Source organism: Salmo salar, chromosome ssa12, assembly GCF_905237065.1.
Source record: "Salmo salar chromosome ssa12, Ssal_v3.1, whole genome shotgun sequence".
Classification (NCBI taxonomy): Eukaryota; Metazoa; Chordata; class Actinopteri; order Salmoniformes; family Salmonidae; genus Salmo; species Salmo salar.
In genome coordinates, this window is record NC_059453.1 from 7,785,846 (window position 1) to 7,812,777 (window position 26,932).

A 26,932-nucleotide genomic window follows, 5' to 3' on the forward strand; every position below is an offset into this window, starting at 1 on the left:
ACTTTCCTCAAGGCTCAGATTAAAAATATGACAGATAGGAGTGGCTATAAAGTCAGCTACTGTCCTCAGTAGCATTACATTTAAGTTGTCAATGCCAGGAGGTTTGTCATTAGTGATCAATAACAATTTTCCCACCTCTCCCACACTAACTTTACAAAATTCAATACTTGCACTGCTTTTCTTTCATTGTTTTTTTATATGTTTTCTTTCCACCATTCTTTATATCATTGATCTAGGATTCATAATAAAGTTTATTATTTTTGTTGAGTTTGGTCACATAATTTCTCAATTTACAGTACGTAAGCCAGCCAGATTATTAGCCATTCCTTTTGCCCCATCTCTTTCAACCATAACATAGAAAAACACAAAACACCCCGTCACGCCCTGACCTAATCTACCGTAGAAAATAACATCTTACTATGGTCAGGACGTGACAGTCATTCATGATCGATAACAATTCTTCCACCTCTCCCACACTAACTTTACAAAATTCAATACTTGCACTGCTTTTCTTTCATTATGTTTTTTTACAAGTTTGTTTCCACCATTCTTTATATCATTGATCTAGGATTCATAATAAAGTTTATTCTTTTTGTTGAGTTTGGTCACATCATTTCTCAATGTGCAGTAAGTAAGCCAGACAGATGTGCAGTCAGACATATTAGCCACTACTTTTGCCCCATCTCTTTCAACTATACAGTTTTTCAATTCCTCATCAATCCATGGAGCCTTAACAGCTCTAACAGTCAGTTTCTTTAACAGGTACATGTTTATCAATAATTGTTATAAGAAATTTCATAAATTCATCAAGTCCAGCGTCTGGATGCTCCTCAATCAAATCAGACCAACAAATATTCATAACATCATCCACATAAGAGTCACAGCAAAATCTTTGTATGATCTCTTATACACCAGTTACACAGCGAAGTGGAGACAGTCTGAATTCCGGAGCATTGGGAGACGAGCACATATCTTTATAGTTTCTTGTTCCTGGGCGGGACTTCATTCATACAATGACGCAGGTGCAGCTGGTTTGCAACGCAGGAAGACACTCCCAAGAACAGGAGATTATAATAGGAAAGTTTCACAAGGTTAGTCACATACTCAGTTCTGTGGACACATACAATTAAGACTTTCCATTACAGAGTATGAACATTTTCATTTCATTAAATCATCAGTGGGCCAACAATGTAAATGTAAACAACTGAGCAAATGCATCACATCCAAATATCACTTGATTATCTGTAGTGCTGGAGGAAAGACACTCAGATAAACACACAAACTGTCAGAGTTTAAAAAAATGACTATTTAAACACGTGGAATCTGATCTACTTTATATTCAAACTTACATACTCCATATTCAATTCATGTTTCCTAATAAAAACATACAAATATATGTTTGAGTATACTTTGTACAATTCAATTTCATATGGTAAAAACAGGTAAACACATTCCCGGTCAACAATATAAGACAATGGGAGCACTGTGTATGTTCTATGATGAATTTTAAGTCAATGTGATGTGAAATATCAATATACACGCTAGGAGAAGTAATTCATCTCTTCTGTGTGGATTCTCTCATGACGTTTAAGTGACTGTGATGAGTAATATGTTTTCCCACAGTCTGAGCATTTTGTAAGCCTTCTACTCTGTGCAGTCTCGTGTTATTTCAGGCTTCCTAACTAGGCAAATGCTTTGCACACTGACAGCAGTGGTAAAGCTTCTCCCGTGTGCAGTCTCGTGTTTTTTAAGGCTTCCTAATTTGTTAAAATGCTTTGAACACTGGGAGCAGTGGTACACCTTTTCTCCTGTATGTATTCTCATGTATTTTCAGAGTCCCTAACATTGTAAATCGTTTTCCAAACTGGGAGCAATGGTAAGACATCTCTCCTATGTGTATTCTCTCATGTGTTTTCAGGTCCCTTAACTGGTTATAACCCTTTCCACACTGGGAGCAGTGGTAAGGCTTTACCCCTGTGTGTATTCTCTCATGTGTTTTCAGGTTACCTAAGTGGGTAAAACTCTTTCCACACTGGGAGCAGTGGTAAGGCTTCTCCCCTGTGTGTATTCTCTCATGTCGTTTCAGGTCCCCTAACTGGATAAAACACTTTCCACACTGGAAGCAGTGGTAAGGCTTTTCCCCTGTGTGTATATTCTCATGTTTTTTCAGGTAGCTTTTCTGGTTAAAACTCTTTCCACACTGGGAACAGTGGTAAGGCTTCTCCCCTGTGTGTATTTTCTCGTGTTGGTTCAGGTGTCCTTTCTGGTTAAAACTCTTTCCACACTTGGGGCAGTGGTAAGGCTTCTCCCCTGTGTGTATTCTCTCATGTTGTTTCAGCTCCCATAAGTGGTTACAACCCTTTCCACAGTGGGAACACTGGTGTCGTCTTGCTGGTTTGGACGTCCCTGGCTCTGGTTCCTCCGAGTCTGGTCTTTCTCCTGCCAAAGGCGCTGTAAAAAATAAATAAAATTGACACCCGAATGAAACCTCCACATGATAAAACGGCCTTGCTACGAGGGTAAATCCTAATCAGATCCCTCAATAACCTGGGGCCAGTTTTAACAATCTTGGTGTAATTTTAAAACAAATGTTGTAGAGCTTCCTGGTAATTACTGATATGTTTACATTACTTATTTTATTCATTCTGTTTACAAGTCAGAACACAAAAAACTAAACAGTTCTAGGACACTGAAGACACAGACATCGCTGGATTCCAATCGAGCAGGTGGTTCTAAATATATAACTTTCATAGCTGTATGATACAGACTGCGACCTACACACTTCCTTAAACATAAAATAAGTAAATAAGTAATTTTAAGTGGAAGTCCAAAACTTGTTTTTACGTCGAAGACAGAAAGCACATCAGTAACATCTCCCCGTTGTTGAAAGGGTTCGACACATGCTGTTTAAATGGACCAATTTGTTATTTAGATGTTCACAGATTTTCAACATTTTGACTATCGCTGATGTCATATTTTGGGTAAAGTAAAAAATAAGGTGAAATATTTTGGGTAGATGTTCCTAAAACTGATAGTAACTACAATAAACAAAAATATAAACGCAACATGTAAAGTGTTCGATGTTCCATGAGCTGAAAAAAAAGATGGCAGAATTCTTCACATCCCTGTTAGTGAACATTTATTCTTTGCCAAGATAATCCATCCACCTGACAGGTGTGGCATATCAAGAAGCTGATTGAACAGCTTGATTATTATACAGGTGCACCTTGTGCTGGGGATAATAAAAGGCCACTCTAAAATGTGCAGTTGTGTCACACAACAATGCCACAGATGTCTCAGAGGGAGCGTGCAATTGGCATGCTGACTGCAGGAATGTCCATTGGAGCTGTTGCCAGGGAATTTAATGTACAGTACCAGTCAAAAAGTTGGACTCACCTACTCATTCAAGGGTTTTTCTTAATTTTTTACTATTTTCTACATTGTAGAATAATAGTGAAGACATCGAAACTATTAAAAAACACATATGGAATCATGTAGTAACCCCAAGTGTTAACCTCTTTGGGCTAGGGGGCAGTATTTTGATGTCTGGATTAAAAGCGTGCCCAAAGTAAAGTGCCTGTTACTCAGGCCCAGATATACATATAATTGGTAGATTTGGATAGAAAACACTCTAAAGTTTCTAAAACTGTTAAAATAATGTCTGTGAATATAACATAACTGATATGGCAGGCGAAACCCCGAGGACAAACCATCCCACCCCCAAAAGAAATTAGGCCTACCACTGTTTCCAATGGCTGTCATGTTTATTATGAGGCGAAAACCTCCCAGATTGCAGTTCCTAGGGCTTCCACTAGATGTCAAGTCTTTAGAAAGGGTTTCAGGCTTGTTTTTGGAAAAATGAGCTAGAATTTGTAGTTTTTCTAAGTGGCTCCCATCTTGGCTGTAGTGTTTTCATGCGTGTGGATGAGAGCACATTCTTTGTTGTTTATCTCTGGTAAAGACATTAACGATTCTCCGTCTTAAATTGTATCATTTATTTACGTATTAGGGTACCTGAGGTTTGATTATAAACGTTGTTTGCCTTGTTTGGAGAAGTTTATTGGTAACGTTTGGGATTCATTTTGTATGTATTTTGAAGGAGGGAAACCGGTGGATTATTGAATGAAGCACGCCATCTAAACTGAGTTTTTGGGGATATAAAGAAGGACATTATCGAACATAAGGACCATTTGTGACGTAGCTGGGTCATTTTTGGAGTGCCAAACGAAGAAGATCTTCAAAGGTAAGGCATTTATTATATCGCTATTTCTGACATTCGTGGCGCACCTGCCTGGTTGAAAAATGTTTTTTATGCTTTTGTATGCGGGGCACTGTCCTCAGATAATCGCATGGTGTGCTTTCGCCATAAAGCCTTTTTGAAATCTGACACAGTGGCTGGATTAACAAGAAGCTAAGCTTTATTTTGATGTATGACACTTGTATTTTCATGAATGTTAAATATTTCTATAATTTGAATTTGGCACTCTGCAATTTCACCGGATGTTGTCGAGGTTGGTCGCTAGCGGAACGCCTGCGCCAGAAAGGTTAAACAAATCAAAATATATATTCGATTTTTCAAAGTAGCCACCCTTTGCCTTGATGACAGCTCTTGGCATTCTCTCAACCAGCTTCACCTGGAATGCTTTTCCAACAGTCTCGTAGGAGTTCCCACATAGGCTGAGAACCTCAATCAATCAATCAAATGTATTTATGAAGCCCTTCTTACATCAGCTGATGTCACAAAATGCTGTACAGAAACCCAGCCTAAAACCCCAAACAGCAAGCAATGCAGGTGTAAAAGCACGGTGGCTAAGAAAAACTCCCTAGAAAGGCCAGAACCTAGGAAGAAACCTAGAGAGGAACCAGGCTATGAGGGGTGGCCAGTCCTCTTCTGGCTGTTGGATCGCAGAGTGAAGGGAAAGCAGCCAACTCACCCCAAACCATCTCAATATGGTTGAGGTCGGGGGATTGTGTAGGCCAGGTCATCTGATGCAGCACTCCATCACTCTCCTTCTTGGTCAAATAGCTCTTACACAGCCTGGAGGTGTGTTGGGTCATTGTCCTGTTGAAAAACAAATGATAGTGGGACTAAGCCCAAACCAGATGGGGTGGCATATCGCTGCAGAATGCTGTGGACGCCATGCTGGTTAACTGTGACTTGAATTCTAAATAAATCACTGACATTGTCAACAGAAAAGCACCCGCACACCATCACATCTCCTCCTCCATGCTTTACGGTGGGAACCACACATAAGGAGATCATCTGTTCACCTACCCCGCGTCTCACAAAGACATGACACTTTGAACCAAAAATCTCAAACTTGGACTCATCAGACCAAAAGGACAGATTTCCACCGGTCTAATGTTCATTGCTCATGTTTCTTGGCCCAAGCAAGTCTCTTCTTATTATTGGTGTCCTTTAGTAGTGGTTTCTTTGCAGCAATTCGACCATGACGGCCTGATTCACGCAGTCTCCTCTGAACAGATGATGTTGAGATGTCTGTGTTACTTGAACTCTGTGAAGCATTTATTTGGGCTGCAATTTCTGAGGCTGGTAACTCCAATGAACTTATCCTCTGCATCAGAAGTAACTCTGGGCATTCCATTCCTGCGGTGTTCCTTAAAGTAATGATGGACTGTCCTTTCTCTTTGCTTATTTGAGCTGTTCTTGCCATAATATGGACTTGGTATTTTACCAAATAGGGCTATCTTCAGTATACCACCCCTACCTTGTAACAACAACTGATTGGCTCAAAAGCATTAAGGAGTTAAGAAATGTCACAAATTAACTTCTAACAAGGTACACCTGTTAATTGAAATGCATTCCAGCTGACTACCTCACGAAGCTGGTTGAGAGAATGCCAAGAGTGTGCAAAGCTGTCATCAAGGCAAAGGGTGGCTACTTTGAAGGATCTCAAATACAAAACATATTTTGATTTATTTAACACTTTTTTGGTTACTACATGATTCCATGTGGTATTTCATAGTTTTGATGTCTTCACTATTATTCTGCAATGCAGAAAATAGTAAAATTTCAGAAAAACCCTTGAATGAGTAGGTGTTCTAAAACTTTTGACCGGTAGTGTAGAATAATATATCTGTAGATCAGATGTTAATGAAGCAATACATACCACATTTGAAGTGTCTTGAGTTTAGTTTGTGTGTTCTAGAGTCTTGTAAAGACAGGGGGGTTTGACTGGGACAGGCAATGTAACATCCATAATGTTTTGAGAAAATGTTTTTGTAAAACATGCACCTTACATCAGATTATCTTGAAACTTTCTCTCTAAAGCTAACTTTCATCAAGGTTTTATATGGTCTATTGGTTTCTCTCTTTTCATTGGCAGAATCCTTTTTCAGTGTTATGATATTCATAACATCCATATCCACCAGTCTATCTTCATGTCAACTAACAGAACTCTGCTGGTTGTCCTGGTAACAGATACCAGTGGGCAGATCTATTGTATTTCTTCAAACTAAACTACAAAACTTACTTTGATGAGTTAAATCTGATCCTTTCTTCTCTTCTCCTCCTCTCACAGTTCCACTCAGCCCCGTTGTTTTCCTGCAGTCCACCAGCAGCACAGACAACCTCTTCATACCCAGCAGTAAGGTGCTACCGGGAGAGGCACGACACGGGTACTCCGGGAGAGAGGAAGGGCTAGCGTTGTCCTGGTAACCATAAAGAGGGGACACAGACACATATCATTATGGATGCTGATGTCACTGTTGTCATAAAGTGCTTTACAGAAACCCAGCCCAGACCCAGATAGATCAAGCTGTATGCTAGACCAGACCAAGCTGTACCATCTGGTGTTCTGATCTGGAGAGACTCTTTTCTGCCTCATCAGCATCAGGATGTTGTTGAGGCTTCCCAGAGGATCCACGATAGTCATGTCTCTGTCCTGTGCGAATGAGAACATCAAACAGATTGTAAACTTATGACCATCTATTACAATCACAGAGTCTTACAAGAGGCATGAATATGTCTAAAAAAGGGCCTAAAATGGCCACTTTCATCACGATTTTGTAAAATATCGTTTGTGTTGTAAATGTAAAAGGATAGTTCCACTAAATGGGTGCCTTTTAAGTCCCTTCGATATTTTAAGTAGAGATTATGCACCGACATTGAATTTTAAAAGCCTGTTGTATTTGATGAGGGGAACTTTAATATAGACCACATGGAGAATTCAATACATCTAATTGAAAAGTCCCAAAAACATATGTACCAATGGCAGATGGCCCCTTTAACAATTCCTACAGTACTGAACAACATATTCAAGTGTAGAACTTCAGTAGAATGCCCCTTAAAACAACACATTAGTTCAACAACTGCATCGTTTGTGCCCGTTTTTAAGACAGTACTCACTGGTGGTAATCGGACCTTCATTCTCCTCATTTTTCACTCCCAAAACGTCTTCCTCCTCTTTTATTGAGATAGCCTCCTCTTCCTCTTTTACTCCAAAAGGTTCTTCCTCTTCTTTCACTACATTCTCTTCTTTCAATGTTACGGAATCCTCCTCCTTTTTGATTCTCAAAGCTTCTACCTCCTCTTTTTCCACTCTCACAACCTCTTTCCCATCTTCCTCTTTCACTGTGATAGCCTCCTTTTTCATTCTTCAAGCTGATTCCTCTCCTTTCACCAGAGTTTCTTTATCCTTAGTGAGTTTATGCTCCGGGCAATTAGCCTAGTGCAGTAACAATGCAACACGTTAGCTAATTTAACAAGCAAATTACGTTTAAATGAACCAGTAGATAGGTAAACAGAATTATGTTCAAAACACTAAGAGTAATATACACAAGATTGGTCAAAAGAGGTTAAATGTTTCGGATTTAAATTCTCTAGCAAGCTACCGCGTGGTTAAATCAGTAGCCTTTTGTCGCTGTTGAAGAAGCCTCCTGTCCGTCCACTAGATTATACGTCACGCAAGAAGCATCACCTGAAAGACTCACATCGCCATCTGCTGACTGGAGTGGGTAACGCAGATTGGAAAAAACATTATTAAATATTTAATCTTGCTAACCTTGTCATGAGAAGTTATTTTAAAAACAACCAGATGTTGTTTTCTCATACTTCTTAAAGCCAATACTTTCCTCCAGGGCTGGCCTGCCCATTAGCCAGGATTAGGTGACAGATTGAAGAGGGTAGCATTTTCCTAGGTGGTGTATTACGAGCTAAATTGACCAAGGCTCATTGTTAACAACACATATTAACACCTCACATAATGCTGCCCAAAAACAATGAAAACTTCTCTCACCCAGTGGCATATGGACTATTTATGTGAGTGGTGGTGTTGCCACATGAAGCAGTGCCCACTTTGCATAAGGCTACATGGACAGATAGGGCTCTACCTGTGTAGAACACATGCCCCTTTACCCTTCCTGTCTCTAAAGTGTCCCTTTGAGTGGTGGTAAAATTTGTATCCATTTTTTGTCATTGTTATTCTGAACCCACTGCCTGTAAGTTGTCGTTAAATTCATGTAAGTGATTTGTATTTTCCTTCAACTTTCTGAAGAGGAAACAGCCCGGAAATCCCCCTGTCTGAGAGCATTTGTCTACCACTATGTGTAGCTGTTAGCGATGATGCTAATGACAACCATCTTCTGGTTGATAGAAAAGCTTTCTCAAAAACCTTGTCAATTAAATGTTAAGTACAAAGTAGTCTATGTTTTCCTGACAGAATGATATCATGATTATTTGCATCAATCCAGTAGTGATTTGTTCAGCAAACTCTGCAGTCACATGTGTCTTCCCTGTGGCTCAGTTGGTAGAGCATGGTGTTTGCAACGCCAGGGTTGTGGGTTCGATTCACACGGGGGCCAGTACAAAAAAAGGAAAAAAAAGAAATGAAATGTATGCATTCACTACCGTAAGTCGCTCTGGATAAGAGCTAAATGACTAAAATGTAAATGTAAAATGCTACAGAGACACCACTAACCAAGCAAGGCTCTTGCTGGTGCCACTTGAATTAAAATGAAAATGTCTTACATTTTTCTCAGACTTCAAAAGTGGTCTCCTGATGTGGTTTAAGTATTATTGTGGACTAAAAACATCCAATGTTGTTGTTTTTCTATAAACAGTGTGATTTAGGGAAATAAACAGGGAAATAAGAAACATAGGAAAACAAAACGGAGAAAATTGAATTTTAGAAAAAAACTAAAACGGAATTAGGTTAAATTTTAACTGATTTAATATTGTGTCTTTACATATTCAATACATTTTCTCTCATTACTGGATTATCTAGGGATACTGTAGAGTAACAGCTGTATCCTGATGTGACCTTTAACCTCCCTGATCCTCAATACTTCTTCCACTGGATCAAAGCTTCAGCCAAGTAGGATACATGATAGCGGCAACACATGGAGCTGGGTTGGATATAGTCATGGTAGGATACATGATAGTGGTAACACATGGAGTAGGGTTGGATATAGTCATGGTAGGATACATGATAGTGGTAACACATGGAGTAGGGTTGGATATAGTCATGGTAGGATACATGATAGTGGAAACACATGGAGTAGGGTTGGATATAGTCATGGTAGGATACATGATAGTGGCAACACATGGAGTAGGGTTGGATATAGTCATGGTAGGATACATGATAGAGGAAACACATGGAGTAGGGTTGGATATAGTCATGGTAGGATACATGATAGTGGTAACACATGGAGTAGGGTTGGATATAGTCATGGTAGGATACATGATAGTGGAAACACATGGAGTTGGGTTGGATATAGTCATGGTAGGATACATGATAGTGGCAACACATGGAGTTGGGTTGGATATAGTCATGGTAGGATACATGATAGTGGTAACACATGAAGTAGGGTTGGATATAGTCATGGTAGGACACATGATAGTGGTAACACATGAAGTAGGGTTGGATATAGTCATGGTAGGATACATGATAGTGGAAACACATGGAGTTGGGTTGGATATAGTCATGGTAGGATACATGATAGTGGCAACACATGGAGTAGGGTTAGATATAATGGTAAGCAAAATACTTTACTCAACATATTGTGCAGTTTTCTGTTGCGGGATCTTTTTATGGGGGGGTGCCCTTTTTTGTTGACACATCACACACATGGTTATGGGCTTAAAAAAAGAAGACACCAGTACCATGTCAGATACAGTTTAAATGTATTCATGTTTGAGTTTACATCCCAATATGACACTTCAAATACATCACAGAAGACTGTGACCAAAAATGGAGCAGATATCTAATACCAGTCTATCTTTATAGACATTTATCCATAACAAGGCTTAGGTGTCCCCTATAGTGTCCATTTTTTAAACATCTTTATTTTCATGCATATAACTTGTCAAAAAACATTTTTATGACCAAATTCACATTCTTTAGTGTAGACTACATTTTTCTCATGTTTACATGAGTGTTTGAGATTAGGTCCCCGAATGGTCAAAAACCTCAGAATAAATGATTGAGAGGATATAGACCACATTGTTAACGATGTGCCCTTTAATAATGACTTAAACAGATCATTTTACCCCATGAATAACCTTTTACTGCAGGGGGCTAAAACAGGTGCCTTCAATGCTGCAGAAATATGTTACCCTTCCCCAGATCTGTGCCTCAACACAATCCTGTCTCGGAGCTCTACGGACAATTCCTTCAACCTCATGGCTTGGTTTTTGCTCTGACATGCACTGTCAACTGTGGGACCTTATATAGACAGGTGTGTGCCTTTCCAAATCATGTCCAATCAATAGAATTTACCACAGGTGGACTCCAATCTAGTTGTAGAAACATCTCAAGGATGATCAATGGAAACAGGATGCATCCGAGCTCAATTTTGAGTCTCATAGCAAAGGGTCTGAATACTTATGTAAATTATGTTATTATGTTTAATTCATTTGCAAAAAGTTATAAAAAGCCTGTTTCCCCTTTGTCATTATGGGGTATTGTGTGTAGATTGCTGAGGAAATTGTTTTATTTAATCCATTTTAGAATAATGCTGTAATGTAACAAAATGTGAAAAAAGTCAAGGGGTCTGAATACTTTCCAAAGAAACTGTAAGTGATTGAGGAGAGAGCATCATTGCTATATTCTAATTAAAATCATTGACCCATAAGAGAACACATGACCAAAGCAATGCGTGACCCATTTAGAATTAAAACAACATTCATCTTAATGAGAAATATAATGGAATAAACAAATGTTTGCATAATCAAAGACATGACAACATTGTATTACGCTAGGCTTTCATATGGCCAAGAAGGTCATTGAGAATAACAATAGACAATAGTTATTGTTGCTAGTTTAGCGATGAAGAGTGTGAAGGTTCATGAATGTTAATGATGTGTTCACAGTCTATTCAATGTACAACAGTAGTCTTCTGTAACAAGTAATACCTGGTAAATATGTTTACATACATCCATGACTGAATGGTTTCATGAACTCCTTTAAAGGTTTTGTAAGTAAGTTGTAACATGTCCTCACTCAGCAGTCTGAATTAACCTAGAGGCACCAAAACATCAATGTTTAGATACGTTTGGAGATTATTCCACAAGTAAGGTGCAAAGAGCAGATTTACCTCTCTGATCAGACCAAAGGAATTCCCAGAGCTAGCCATCCCTGAGACTGTGTATGATAACGCCAACTCTTACCTCTAATGGTTATTGTAGATGTTAGCTACAGAGGGAGTTACTGTCAAAGAGCTTTATAAATGCAAAGAGAGCAATGAATGGAACTACGTCACCACAAAGAGGGTCAGCCTACTTCCTGATGGAGAATGCAGGGAGGTGTACTGAACCTGTACCCATAATAAAACAAAGTGCATTATGGTCAAATGCATCTAATGGCTTTAATGAAGTGGCAGCTGCTTTCATATAGATGATGTCACCATAGTCTAGGACCAGTAAGAACATCGATTGAATGATCTGCTTTGTACTATTAAGCAAGAGGCCTGACCTATTTCTATAGAAGAAGACCCTTTTAATACTCAGCATCTTAATTAACTAACTCATCAATATGTTGTTTAAACAGAAATCCAGCCTAAAACCCCAACTCAGCATCTTAATTAACTAACTCATCAATATGTTTTTAAAGACAGCTTAACGTCTATACAGAAACCCAGCCTAAAACCCCAACTCAGCATCTTAATTAACTAACTCATCAATATGTTTTTAAAGACAGCTTAACGTCTATACAGAAACCCAGCCTAAAACCCCAACTCAGCATCTTAATTAACTAACTCATCAATATGTTTTTAAAGACAGCTTAATGTCTATACAGAAACCCAGCCTAAAACCCCAACTCAGCATCTTAATGAACTAACTCATCAATATGTTTTTTAAAGACAGCTTAACGTCAGATCATTAGAATCATTTTTGTTCACTCTAGAAAGCCTTTGTTAAATAGAGAGTCTGGGAACATCAAACAAGTGGGGGGAAAGGAACCATATTTCGGTAATAGAACCAGTTGGAAATATACCAGGTACTTAATGAGTATGGATGTCAGCTCGGTTGTCATGAGACATTATGACTGATGACAGGACGACATAAACTGTACCTGGGAAAGTCTACACATTCTAGTTATCAGAGTCACATGGAATTGTTGTGCAATTTAAATGTTTGATATTGAAACTGTTTGTTAGGAGATTAAATGTAATTTTAGCTTCCAAATGAGAGAATTGGGTTTTCATAAGGAAAGAGCCCTGACCAATCAGTGGCCCGCCCCTGTGAAGAGACAGGGGTTATAAACGATGAAACACACCCTTCTCCCCTCGCCACTATATAAGTCAATGACACAATGTAAACAGGAGTTCCGGGTACGTGAGGTCTGCAGCCTCTGCGTTAAAGGACACACATGTCAAGTACAGAACTAAGCCAACCTCAGCGTGAGCTTTGGTTGCGAATGGTATGAACTTTGAACCCTTATTCACTACAGAAGTGATACTTCCTAGCCGTTGAGTTAGCAGCGGCCGCTGTAGACGTGGGCTAGGAAAGGACTGACGATGTACCCAGTCTAACACACAACGAAGATACTACAACATATCCATTTTACCACCAGTGACATTCTTCCGAGGACAGGAAGATCTCTGTTGGCCAACACGGCCAGCATCTACGACCAACCTACCGAAGCGCAGCTCAGAGTAAATATTTATTGCATTTTCCTTTTCCAAATGGGCGGTAATTTAGAATGCATACAATAATGTATTTATGGTGACATAGCTGCTTCCTTTGTTACTCAGTCTTCCCGCGCTTTCATTCAAGCCCAACCCCCTTTCTTTGTGTAACAAGCCGCCATGCCGGTTTAGCCCACTAGGGCACATTCGCCTATCATTTCCTTGTAACCATATCTGTTTTATGTATTTCTGTGAATTACTTAGATTAGTAAATAAATGATTTTTAAGACAATTGATGTATGGATGACTCCTAGTGAAGACTGGGTTCATGCAGATAACCAACAATTTACGACATTTGGAATGAGACTGACGTGAGGTAAACTAACACATCATTAATCAGAGGACTGAGAGATCAGATATTATAATATCTGAAAGTTATATTAGGAAAATTATAACTTTGTAATCTGAATATTTTCCTTGGTGCCCCGACCTCCTAGTTAAATATAGTTACACATTAATCAGTTTAATCGTGTAATAATAATTTAGTTATTTGATAAACATGTCTTCAGTTTAATGATGCCAAAGACACGACACTGTGTTGGTTGTTTCTCAGGGAGAGCTGATGGTTATATCCTGTGTTGGTTGTTTCTCAGGGAGAGCTGATGGTTATATCCTGTGTTGGTTGTTTCTCAGGGAGAGCTGATGGTTATATCCTGTGTTGGTTGTTTCTCAGGGAGAGCTGATGGTTATATCCTGTGTTGGTTGTTGCTCAGGGAGAGCTGATGGTTATATCCTGTGTTGGTTGTTTCTCAGGGAGAGCTGATGGTTATATCCTGTGTTGGTTGTTGCTCAGGGAGAGCTGATGGTTATATCCTGTGTTGGTTGTTTCTCAGGGAGAGCTGATGGTTATATCCTGTGTTGGTTGTTTCTCAGGGAGAGCTGATGGTTATATCCTGTGTTGGTTGTTTCTCAGGGAGAGCTGCTGGTTATATCCTGTGTTGGTTGTTTCTCAGGGAGAGCTGATGGTTATATCCTGTGTTGGTTGTTTCTCAGGGAGAGCTGATGGTTATATCCTGTGTTGGTTGTTGCTCAGGGAGAGCTGCTGGTTATATCCTGTGTTGGTTGTTTCTCAGGGAGAGCTGATGGTTATATCCTGTGTTGGTTGTTTCTCAGGGAGAGCTGATGGTTATATCCTGTGTTGGTTGTTGCTCAGGGAGAGCTGATGGTTATATCCTGTGTTGGTTGTTTCTCAGGGAGAGCTGATGGTTATATCCTGTGTTGGTTGTTTCTCAGGGAGAGCTGATGGTTATATCCTGTGTTGGTTGTTTCTCAGGGAGAGCTGATGGTTATATCCTGTGTTGGTTGTTTCTCAGGGAGAGCTGCTGGTTATATCCTGTGTTGGTTGTTTCTCAGGGAGAGCTGATGGTTATATCCTGTGTTGGTTGTTTCTCAGGGAGAGCTGATGGTTATATCCTGTGTTGGTTGTTTCTCAGGGAGAGCTGCTGGTTATATCCTGTGTTGGTTGTTTCTCAGGGAGAGCTGATGGTTATATCCTGTGTTGGTTGTTTCTCAGGGAGAGCTGATGGTTATATCCTGTGTTGGTTGTTTCTCAGGGAGAGCTGATGGTTATATCCTGTGTTGGTTGTTTCTCAGGGAGAGCTGATGGTTATATCCTGTGTTGGTTGTTTCTCAGGGAGAGCTGATGGTTATATCCTGTGTTGGTTGTTTCTCAGGGAGAGCTGATGGTTATATCCTGTGTTGGTTGTTTCTCAGGGAGAGCTGATGGTTATATCCTGTGTTGGTTGTTGCTCAGGGAGAGCTGATGGTTATATCCTGTGTTGGTTGTTTCTCAGGGAGAGCTGATGGTTATATCCTGTGTTGGTTGTTTCTCAGGGAGAGCTGATGGTTATATCCTGTGTTGGTTGTTTCTCAGGGAGAGCTGATGGTTATATCCTGTGTTGGTTGTTTCTCAGTTTTTTTGTGAAGTATTTTGTCACCAGTCCTGCGGAGGTATGTTTATGTTCAAAGGACTGTTTTGATTATTGAAATTGTTTGTATATTTCTGTTTTTGTTCCCAGGGGGTAAGGGGAAGGCACCTAGGGAGTGCTTAGGCAAGAGGCCCGCGGGCATACATAACCCCTGGTCTATGCACACTAGGTAAGACCTGGGCGGACCACCCCCTGTATTTTGGGTAGCGCACCAGGTGGCGCTAAAAGATCAGGTAAGTAGTGGGTAGGCAGGTAAGGTAGGAGAGGGGGCTATAACTTTTACTTTCTTTGCTTTGGTTCCGCCCAGCCCCTTCTCCCCAAATTTAACATGTGAAGGAAAAAATAAATTCCCAGTAAAGGGTAAATTCTCTGCCTTTGTCATCCTTACCCGCACCTACAGTCCCATACCTCTTTCACTCCACCTACAGTCCCATACCTCTTTCACTCCACCTACAGTCCCATACCTCTTTCACTCCACCTACAGTCCCATACCTCTTTCACTCCACGGGGAGTTGAGTGGCAGCAGGGTGTTGCGTTCCCGCTACCTAGAGGCGTACGTAACAATAGTACACAACTATATCGTCTGCATACAGGTAGCAGTTTATTTTGACAAAATAATATTGTTAATGTATACAATATAGTTGTTTATTAGACATTCTAACATATAACCCAATGCCTAGGTACTAAAGATTTTATATGCAACATTTGAACAACAATTGTGACCACCCTTGGGTTATGATGTATATGACATGACAAGATACATTGGCAACTTTAGTAATCTTTTTTTATTGACATGTTTATAATCCAAAAGTATGTTTTCAGACAGGAGGGAAATACTGTTTATGTCAAACTGTAGAAAACAAGAACCTTTGGTGAATCAAGGACTCCCTGATATTTTATATACTACACACGTCCAGAAGGCTGGTTCTGACAATAAACTTTTCCATTTCAAACGAGGCTGTCAAGACAGGACCGTACTGTAGTACTACACTATTACACTGTTATGTACTACTAATGTACTAGTATCTAAGATGTTAAGGAATATCTACAAGGGGAACATGTACACAATATAACACATTCCCACAGCATCTAAGGCTGCATATACTGACACTGACATTGTATTTTGTTATGTGACAGTAGCATAAGTATACAGTACTAGTCAAAAGTTTGGACACACCTACTCATTCAAGGATTTTTCTTTATTTTTACTATTTTCTATATTGTAGAATAATGGATGAAGACATCAAAACCATGAAATAGCAGTGAGTCCTATTACCAGTCAGGTAGGAAGTAGCAGTGTCAACACTGCCAAGTGGCTGGGATGTCCTCCACTGAGTCCACAGTCCTCTCCACCATAAACACCTCTACCACCGTCTGTTGTCTGCACACCTCTGACCAGATCAAATCAAATGTTATTGGTCTCATACACATATTTCTCAGATGTTATCGTGGGTGTAGTGAAACAGTGCTGTAATATCTAACAATACAAAACATGCAAACCCAGACAATTTATTTACTTAACCTTTATTTAACTAGGCAAGTCAGTTAAGAACAAATTCTTATTTACAATGACAGCCTAGCCCAGCCAAACCCGAAAGACGCTGGGTCAATTGTGTGCCGCCCTATAGGACTCCCATTCACTGCCGGATGTGATGCAGCCTGGATTCGAACCAGGTACTGGTTCGAATCCTGAGATGTGTCTAAGACACTGAGATGCAGTGTCTTAGACCCTTGCGCCACTCGGGAGCCCAAAGGATGAAGAAATATAGAAATAGTAGAACGAGCAATGACAGAGTCCGGAATATAAATATATACAGTTAGTTTACAATGTATATGATGGTGTGTATAGACATTATGGACTGTATATGAATAGAAAAGGTGTGTTCAGCAGTAGTTATATAGGATGAGCCTTGACTAAAATACAGGGTGGAGTACTGGGTGGTAGACGGCTAGTAACAGTGACTAAAGTTCAGGGCAGGGTGCTGGGCGGAGGCCGACTATTTAACAGTCTGATGACCTGGAGATAGACCACACATTAACCACACAATAAGTATTGTGGTGGCAGCATCATGTTATGGGTATGCATGTCACCGGCAGGGACTGGGGAGTTTGTCAGGATCAAAATAAATATGAAAGGAGCAAAGCCCAGGTAAAAAGTTAGAGGAAAACCCACCTCAGTCTTCTGAAAACCTAACCCTGGGATAGGATTTTATTTTTCTGAGAGACAATCACACAAATGTTTACGCAAAAGACCAGAATGGCTTTCCAAGACCTGTTGAGTGTTCCTAAGGGGTCTGTTCTCAGTCCTGACTTAAATCTGCTGAAAGAAAAATAATCAGAGACAAATCAGGTTTAAATATCACTGTCCATCAATTAGCAATTTTGACCAAATCTATGGATATATGTTGCCCTAAGAGTTGCGAAAAGTTGAATCTTAATGACAACTATTCACAGCTGTAATGGCTGCCAAACGTGCTTCCACAAAGTATTAACTCGGGGGGGTTTATCCAATTATGACATATAAAAATACAAGTCCTGTACATGTTCTATAAAATCTAATTTAATACCTACCTATAGTCACTGTTCAGCCTTAACTATGGAGTGGGATATCAGCCACCTCAGTAACAACCACAGAACACAAATATATATAGTTTACCCAAATATTAGCATCTTAGCTCTTATTGCAGGACTTTGACTCTGGTACATCACCTCCCCAGTCAACCTATTGTGTGTATTGAACATTCATAGTGGACTGTACACCATCACCAATCACAACTTCCTGTTTCCATCACAGTGGTTGTGATTAATTTGTTTTTATAATTATACGGTATGACTTTACTCACACTTTGTCTGGAAATGTTGTTAATCAAGCTATATACAGCTTAATTATTTTCCCCTCAGGAAGCTCCGATAAACAGTGGTTGTAGAGTACTGCTGCCACCACCAGGCCTGGAGGGCATTTTGACTTTGTTCTTAGCTAGCTGTGTGTTAGCAAGCTGTGTGTTAGCAAGCTGTGTTAGCTAGCTAACTGGCTACTGATCAACCTATTGTGTGTACTGAACATTCATATTGGACTGTAGCAGCTAGCTAACTGGCTACTGATCAACCTATTGTGTGTATTGAACATTCATATTGGACTGTAGCAGCTAGCTAACTGGCTACTGATCAACCTATTGTGTGTATTGAACATTCATATTGGACAGCCTTACCTATAGAGTAGCACCACCACCCATCAGCCCATTCTCTTCTTGATGTCAAAGCCACAGTGTATTGTTGATGTTGGAGTTTATGCTAAATAATAATTCAAATTGTGAAAATAGAAGTGTATAATTATTTATTTTTTATCAACTTAAAAATACTGTTTGTCTCTATGCAGATGTAGAAGCTGAATAGGAAAATACATGATCAATAAATAGTTGCGCCACAATCTGTAAAATGTGACCATACTATTTAAAGCCCCTCTGTCAGATATAAATCATCAGAGTGGGAAACCAACTGAAATGTAAACAATGGAACAAATGCATCACATCCAAATATCACTTGATTATCTGTAGTGCTGGAGGAAAGACACACCCAGATAAACACACATAGAGTTTAAAAATGGACCATTTAAACACATGGAATATGATCTACTCTATATTCAAACTGACATACTCCATATTCAATTCATGTTTTCTAATAAAAACATACACATATATTTGTGAGTATACTTGGTACATTGGTATAAACAAGTAAACAGTCAACATTATAAGACAATGGGAGCACTGTGTATGTTCTCTGATGAATTTTATGTCAATGTGATGTGACATATCAATTTACACACTAGGAGAAGTAATTCTTCTCTCCTGTGTGGATTTTCACATGACGATTAAGTGACTGTGATGAGTAATATGTCTTCCCACAGTCTGAGCATTTGTAAGGCTTATCCGCTGTGTGCAGTCTCATGTGTTCTTTCAGCTTTCCTAACTGGTTAAAACGCTTTCCACACTGGGAGCAGTGATGAGGCTTCTCCCCTGTGTGTATTCTCTCATGAGCTATCAGGTTTCCTAAATGGCTAAAACGCTTTCCACACTGGGAGCAGTGGTAAGGCTTCTCCCCTGTGTGTATTCTCTCATGAGCTTTCTGGTTTCCTAACTCCTTAAAACTCTTTCCACAGTGGGAGCAATGGAAAGGTTTCTCCGGTGTGTGTATTCGCTCATGAGCTTTCAGGTTTCCTAACTCCTTAAAACTCTTTCCACAGTGGGAGCAATGGAAAGGCTTCTTCCCTGTGTGCATTCGCTCATGAGATTTCAGGTTTCCTAACTGATTAAAACTCTTTCCACACTGGGCACAATTGTATGGCTTCTCCCCTGTATGTATTCGCTCATGAGCTTTCAGGTTTTGTAACCGGTTAAAACGCTTTCCACAATGGGTGCAGTGGTAAGGCTTCTCCCCAGTGTGTATTCGCTCGTGAGCTTTCAGTTTTCCTAAATTGTTCAAACTGATTCCACACCAGGTGCAATGGAAAGGATTCTCCCCAGTGTGTATTCGCTCATGAGCTTTCATGTTTCCTAACTCTGTGAAACTCTTTTCACAGTGGGAGCAATGGTATGGCTTCTCTCCTGTGTGTGTCCTCTCATGTCTTTTCAGGCTTCCTAGCCTGGTAAACCTAGTTCCACACTGGGAGCAGTGGTAAGGCTTCTCCCCTGTGTGTATTCGCTCATGGACTTTCAGTCTTCCTAACTGGTTAAAACTCTTTCCACACTGGGAGCAGAGGTGTCGTCTTGCTGGTTTGGACGTCCCTGGTTCCTCCGGGTTTGTTTTTTCTCCTGCCAAAGACAGTGTTTATTTAAAGAGAGACCTGAATGAAACCTCCACATGATAAAACTGCCTTGCTATGAAGTTTAATCCAAATCAGATCCCTCAATAACCTGAAGCCAGTTTTCAAACATTTCATAATTTAAAACAATCTTGGTGTGATTTAAAAAAAATAAATGATGTTGTAGAGCTTCCTGGTAATTACTGATAATATGTTTACTTCTTTTATTAATTCTGTTTTATAAGTCAGATCACAAAACACTCTCCTCCTCATGGAGATGCACCAGATTTGCCAGTTCTTGCTGTGAGATGTTACCACACTCTTCCACCAAGGCACCTGCAAGTTCCCGGACATTTCTGGGGGAATGGCCCTAGCCCTTACCCTCCGATCCAACAGGTCCCAGACGTGCTCAATGGGATTGAGATCCGGGCTCTTCGCTGGCCATGGCAGAACACTGACATTCCTGTCTTGCAGGAAATCACGCACAGAATGAGCAGTATGGCTGGTGGCATTGTCATGCTGGAGGGTCATGTCAGGATGAGCCTGCAGGAAGGGTACCACATGAGGGAGGAGGATGTCTTCCCTGTAACGCACAGCGTTGCGATTGCCTGCTTTACAACAAGCTCAGTCCGATGATGCTGTGACACACCGCCCCAGACAATGACCGACCCTCCACCTCCAAATCGATCCCGCTCCAGAGTACAGGCCTCGGTGTAACGCTCATTCCTTCGGCGATAAACACGAATCCGACCATCACCCCTGGTGAGACAAAACCGCGACTCGTCAGTGAAGAGCACTTTTTGCAAGTCCTGTCTGGTCCAGCGACGGTGGGTTTGTGCCCATAGGCAACGTTGTTGCCGGTGATGTCTGGTGAGGACCTGGCTTACAACAGGCCTACAAGCCCTCAGTCCAGCCTCTATCAGCCTATTGCGGACAGTCTGAGCACAGATGGAGGGATTGTGTGTTCCTGGTGTAACTCGGGCAGTTGTTGTTGCCATCCTGTACCTGTCCAGCAGGTGTGTTGTTCGGATGTACCGATCCTGTGCAGCTGTTGTTACACGTGGTCAGCCACTGCGAGGACGATCAGCTGTCCGTCCTGTCTCCCTGTAGCACTGTCTTAGACTTCTCACAGTACGGACATTGCAAATTATTTCCCTGGCCACATCTGCAGTCCTCATGCCTCCTTGCAGCATGCCTAAGGCACGTTCACGCAGATGAGCAGGGACCCTGGGCATCTTTCTTTTGGTGTTTTTCAGAGTCAGTAGAAAGGCCTCTTTAGAGTCCTAAGTTTTCATAACTGTGACCTTAATTGCCTACCGTCTGTAAGCTGTTTGTGTCTTAACGACCGTTCCACAGGTGCATGATCATTCATTGTTTATGGTTCATTGAACAAGCATGGGAAACAGTGTTTAAACCCTTTACAATGAAGATCTGTGAAGTTGTTTGGATTATTATGATTTATCTTTGAAATAAAAATTTTTGCAGCTGTTTCAGGACATTACTACAGGGAGAGAGAGGAGGAGAGGGAAAACTACACTGGACTAGTTTCAATGTATGGAATCACTTAGGAGTTTCTGGATTCTGGGTAAACTTCTCCTTTAAAGCATCAGACTCCATAATGTTTCATCATTAGATGCTACAGTCCTCCTTTAATACTCCATAATGTTTCATCATTAGATGCTACAGTCCTCCTTTAAGACTCCATAATATTTCATCATTAGATGCTACAGTCCTCCTTTAAGACTCCATAATGTTTCATCATTAGATACTACTGTCCTCCTTTAAGACTTCATAATGTTTCATCATTAGATGCTACAGTCCTCCTTTAAGACTCCATAATGTTTCATCATTAGATGCTACAGTCCTCCTTTAAGACTCCATAATGTTTCATCATTAGATGCTACAGTCCTAATTTAAGACTCCACCATGTTTCATCATTAGATGCTACAGTCCTCCTCTAAGACTCCATAATGTTTCATCATTAGATGCTACAGTCCTCCTTTAAGACTCCATAATGTTTCATCATTAGATGCTACAGTCCTCCTTTAAGACTCCATAATGTTTAGAATGTGTCTGGAAGCGCTACTCTATCTATTCTACTCTTATCCTTTCGGTTTTAATAATATTTCATAATAATAATAATGTTATAATAGGTAATAACTAACATTAATAACTAGGGTTAATACCTGCCTGGTGCCCCAACAAAATCTTTATCTTTACCCCCCTCTAACAATACCGCTACAGAATTAGCATAGTAGGCCATGTAATTTAAGGTAATCTGAAATATTTAGGACTAACTTATTCCTTGCCACCCATTCTGAAACTAACTGCAGCTCTTTGTTAAAAAGTAAAACTCTGTCGTTCTGCCCTTGGACAAGGCAGTTAACCCACTGTTCCTAGGCCGTCATTGAAAAGAAGAATTTGTATTTAACTAGTCAGTTAAAGGGTTACATTTAAAAAGAAAAAAAAAGCGCTCTTTATCCACAATATAGCAGGGGGTGTAGCCATACGTTTTTTTCAGCAGCAGACTATGATCGATAATGTCAAAAGCCGCACTGAAGTCTAACAAAACAGCCCCCACAATCATTTTATCATCGAATTCTCTCAGCCAATCATCAGTCATGTCACTGAAATCTAACAAAACAGCCAATCATCAGTCATAATGTCAATGAAGACTAACAAAACAGCCCCAACAATATTTTTATCACCAATTTCTCTCAGCCAATCAGTCATGTGTCTGTGCTTGTTGAATGTCCTTTCCTATAAGCTGAAAGTCTCTATTTGTTTACTGTAAAATAGCATTGTATCTGGCCAAACACCATTTTATTTTGTTTAAATGTAAGGGTTGGTAACAGGCTGATTGGTCGGCTATTTAAGCCAGTAAAGGGAGCTTTACTATTCTTGGGTAGTGGAATGACTTTAGCTTCCCTCCAGGCCTGAGGGCACACACTTTCTAGTAGGCTTAAATTGAAGTTAAGGCAAATAGGAGTGGCACTATTATCCTCAATCATTTTCCATCCACGTTGTCAGACACCGGTGACATGTCATTGTTGATTTTTTTGCCCAAAATTTAATTGAAGATGCTCCAAAGATTTTAACTATCACTCTTCATGTCATTTATCTTTGTTTCAAAGTGTAGTTCGTTCTTTTATTCAGTTTAGTCACATGAGTTCTCAATTTGCAATACGTTTGCCAATCAGTTGTACAGCCAAACCCATTTGCCATCTCTTTTGCCTCCTCCCTCTACACCATAACATTTTTCAATTCCTCATCAATCAACGTGGATTTAACAGTTATTACAGTCATTTTCTTAACGGGTGCATGCTTATTTAATAACTGGGACAAGCAATGTCATAAATGTGTCCAGTGCAGCGTCTGGTTGCTCGTCATTACACACCACAGACCAACAAATATTATTTACATCATCAACATAGGAATCACTACAACTTATTGTATGACCTCTTTTACACGATATTAGGCCCTGCCTTTGGAACTTTGGGTTTCCTAGATATGGCTACTATATTGTGATCACTACATCCAATGAATTTGGATACTGCTTTCAAACAAATTTCTGCAGCATTAGTAAAGATACAATCAAAATATGGTGATGATTTCATTCCTGTACTGTTTGTAACTACCCTGGTAGGTTGATTGATAACCTGAACCAGGTTGAAGGCACTGGTTACAGTTTGAAGCTTTCTCTTGAGTGGGCAGCCTGATCACAGCTTTCCTCCAGTATTAGTTAATTAATATTAACAGTGTCTGGAGTTTAGTCTGCCTGTTCTAAAGTCTTGTAAAGATAGGGGGGGGGTTGACTGGGACGGGCAATGTAACATCCATAACGTTCTCAGGAATTTTTTTTGTAAAACATGAACCTTACATCAGATCATCTTGAAACTTTCTCTCTAAAGCTAACTTTCATCAAGGTCTTATATGGTCTATTGGTTTCTCTCTTTTCATTGGCAGAAACCTTTTTCAGTGTTATGATATTCATAACATCCATATCCACCAGTCTATCTTCATGTCAACTAACAGGACTCTGCTGGTTGTCCTGGTAACAGATACCAGTGGGCAGATCTATTTTATTTGTTCAAACTAAACTACAGCACTTACTTTGATGAGTTAAATCTAATCCTTTCTTCTTTTCTCCTCCTCTCACAGTTCCACTCAGCCCCGTTGTTTTCCTGCAGTCCACCAGCAGCACAGACAACCTCTTCATACCCAGCAGTAAGGTGCTACCGGGAGAGACACGACACGGGGACACAGGATGTTGTTGAGGCTCCCCAGAGGATCCACAATAGTCATGTCTCTCTCCTGTGTGAATGAGAACATCAAACAGATGGTAAACTTATGACCATCTATTACAATCATAGGGTCTTACAAGAGGCATGAATATGTCTACAAAGGGCCTAAAATGGCCACTTCATCATGATTTTATAAAATAATGTTTGTGTTGCAACTGTGAAAGGGTAGTTTCACAAAATGGGTGCCTTTTGATATTTTAAGTAGAAATTATGCTCCAAGATTGAATTTTAAAAGCCTGCTATATTAGATGAAGTGCACTTTAATGTAGACCACATGGAGAACTTAATACATCTAATTTAAAAGTCCCAAAAATATATGTACCAATGGCAGATTGCCCCTGAAATAATTCCTACAGTACTGAACAACCTATTCCAGTGTAGAACTTCAGTAGAATGCCCCTTTAAAACCACACATTAGTTCAACAACGGCAGTGTATGACCCTGTTTAAGACAGTACTCACTGGTGTTAATCTGATCTTCAGTCTCCTCCTCCTTTTTCACTCCCAAAACGTCTTCCTCCTCCTCTTTAATTGAGATAGCCTCTTCTTCCTCTTCTACTCCAAAAGGTTCTTCCTCTTCTTTCAATGTTATGGCATCTTCCTCCTTTTTGATTCTGAAAGTTTCTACCTCCTCCTCTTCCACTCTGACAACCTCTTTGCCATCTTCCTCTTTCACTGTAATATCCTGCTCTTCTTCTTTCAATGTGATAGCCTCCTCTTCCTCCTTTTTCATTCTGTAAGCTTCTTCCTCTCCTTTCACCAGAGTTTCTTTCTCCGTCTAGTTTAGTGAGCTCATGCTCCGGGAGATTAGCCGAGTGCATTATCAATTTAACACATTTTCTAATTTAACAAGCAAATTACGTTACATGAACTAGTAGATAGGTAAACATAATTATGTTCAAAACACTAAGAGTAATATACAGAAGATTGGTCAAATGTTTCAGTTTTATTTTTCGCTAGCAAACAACAGCGTTGGTTGAATCAGAAGCCTTTTGTCGCTGTTGAAGAAGCCTCCAGTTCCGTCCACTAGATTATACGTCACGCAAGAAGCATCACATGAAAGACTCACATCGCCATCTGCTGGCTGGAGTGGGTAACACAGATTGGAAAAATATTAATTTCCATGTTTATTCTGGCAAACAATGTCATAAGTAGTAATTTAAAAACAACCAGATGTTATGTTTTCTCTTCCTTCTTACAGCGAATACTTTCCTCCAGGGCTGACCTGCCCATTATGCAGTGTCCTCTGACACCGGCTAGTATAGAGGTCCTGGATGGCAGGAAGCTTGGTCCCAGTGATGTACTGGGCCGTTCTCACTACCCTCAGCAGCGCCTTACGGTCGGATGCCGAGCAGTTTCCATACCAGGCGGCGATGCAACCAGTCAGGATGCTCTTGATGGTGCAGCTGTAGAACTTTTTGAGGATCTGGGAACCCATGCCAAATATTTTCAGTCTCCTGAGGGGGAAAAGGTGTTGTCATGCCCTCTTCACGACTGTCTTGGTGTGGTTGGACCATGATAGTTTGTTGGTGATGTGGACACCAAGGAACTTGAAGCTCTCGACCCGCTCCACTACAGCCCCGTTGAAATGAATGGGGGCGTGGTCGGCCCTCCTTTTCCTGTCGTCGACTATCAGCTCCTTTTGTCTTGCTCACGTTGAGGGAGAGGTTGTCCTGGCACCACACTGTCAGGTCTCTGACCTCCTCACTATAGGCTGTCTCATCGTTGTCGGTGATCAGGCCTCCCATTGTGGGGTCGTCAGCAAACTTAATGATGGTGTTAGGAGTCATGCTTGGCCACGCCGTCATGGGTGAACAGGGAGTACAGGAGGGGACTAAACACGCACCCCTGAGGGGCTCACGTATTGAAGATCAGCGTGGCAGATGTGTTGCTACCTACCCTCATCACCTGGGGGGTGGCCCGTCAGGAAGTCCAGGATCCAGTTGCAGAGGGAGGTGTTTAGTCCCATGATCCTTAGCTTAGTGATGAGCTTTGTGGACACTATGGTGTTGAAAGCTGAGCTGTAGTCAATGAATAGCATTCTCACATAGGTGTTTATTTTGTCCAGGAGGGAAAGGTGTGCAGTGTGATTGAGTCATCTGTGGATCGGTTGGGGCGGTATGCGAATTGGAGTGGGTCTAGGGTTTCCGGGATGGTGGTGTTGATGTGAGCCATGACCAGCCTTTCAAAACACTTAATGGCTACCGACGTGAGTGCTACAGGGTGGTAGTCATTTAGGCAGGTTACCTTCGTTTTCTTGGGCACAGGGACTATGGTGGTTTCCATGACACATGTAGGTACTATAGACTCGGTCAAAGAGAGGTTGAAAATGTCAGTGAAGACACTTGCCAGTTGTGCAAGGATCCTACATCATCACAGCCAGCTACATCATTCCATACAGAGGACTGACTAAACATTTCACCAATTTCTCTACCATGTACAATGGAAAGCTGTTCAAAAACATGAAAGAAGAAGTTGGCAAGTGCCTGACTGTTTCTGAGCAGAAGAAGCCATACCAGATGGGTCATTAGATGGTCTGGCGGGGATGTGGACATACTCGGTATTCATATCCCGAAAGAAAGAAATGATCTCACAACAATACCTTTTAATAGAAAGTTAGCAAAAATATATAAGATCTTGCTACTATGAAAAGGAAAATACCTGTCTATTTGTGGAAAAATCACCCTGATTAACTTAGTCATATCCCAGTTTAACTATTTGCTTATGGTCTTGCCTTAGACTTCACACTAAAGA

The 26,932-nt window shown here is 40.5% G+C and overlaps 1 pseudogene; it reads right to left on the bottom strand.

The window, feature by feature from the left end:
• The window catches only part of LOC106594299 (zinc finger protein 850-like), a 47,891-nt pseudogene extending 22,402 nt beyond the window's left edge, over window positions 1–25,489 (bottom strand).
• Between the last annotated feature and the right edge of the window lie 1,443 nt (window positions 25,490–26,932).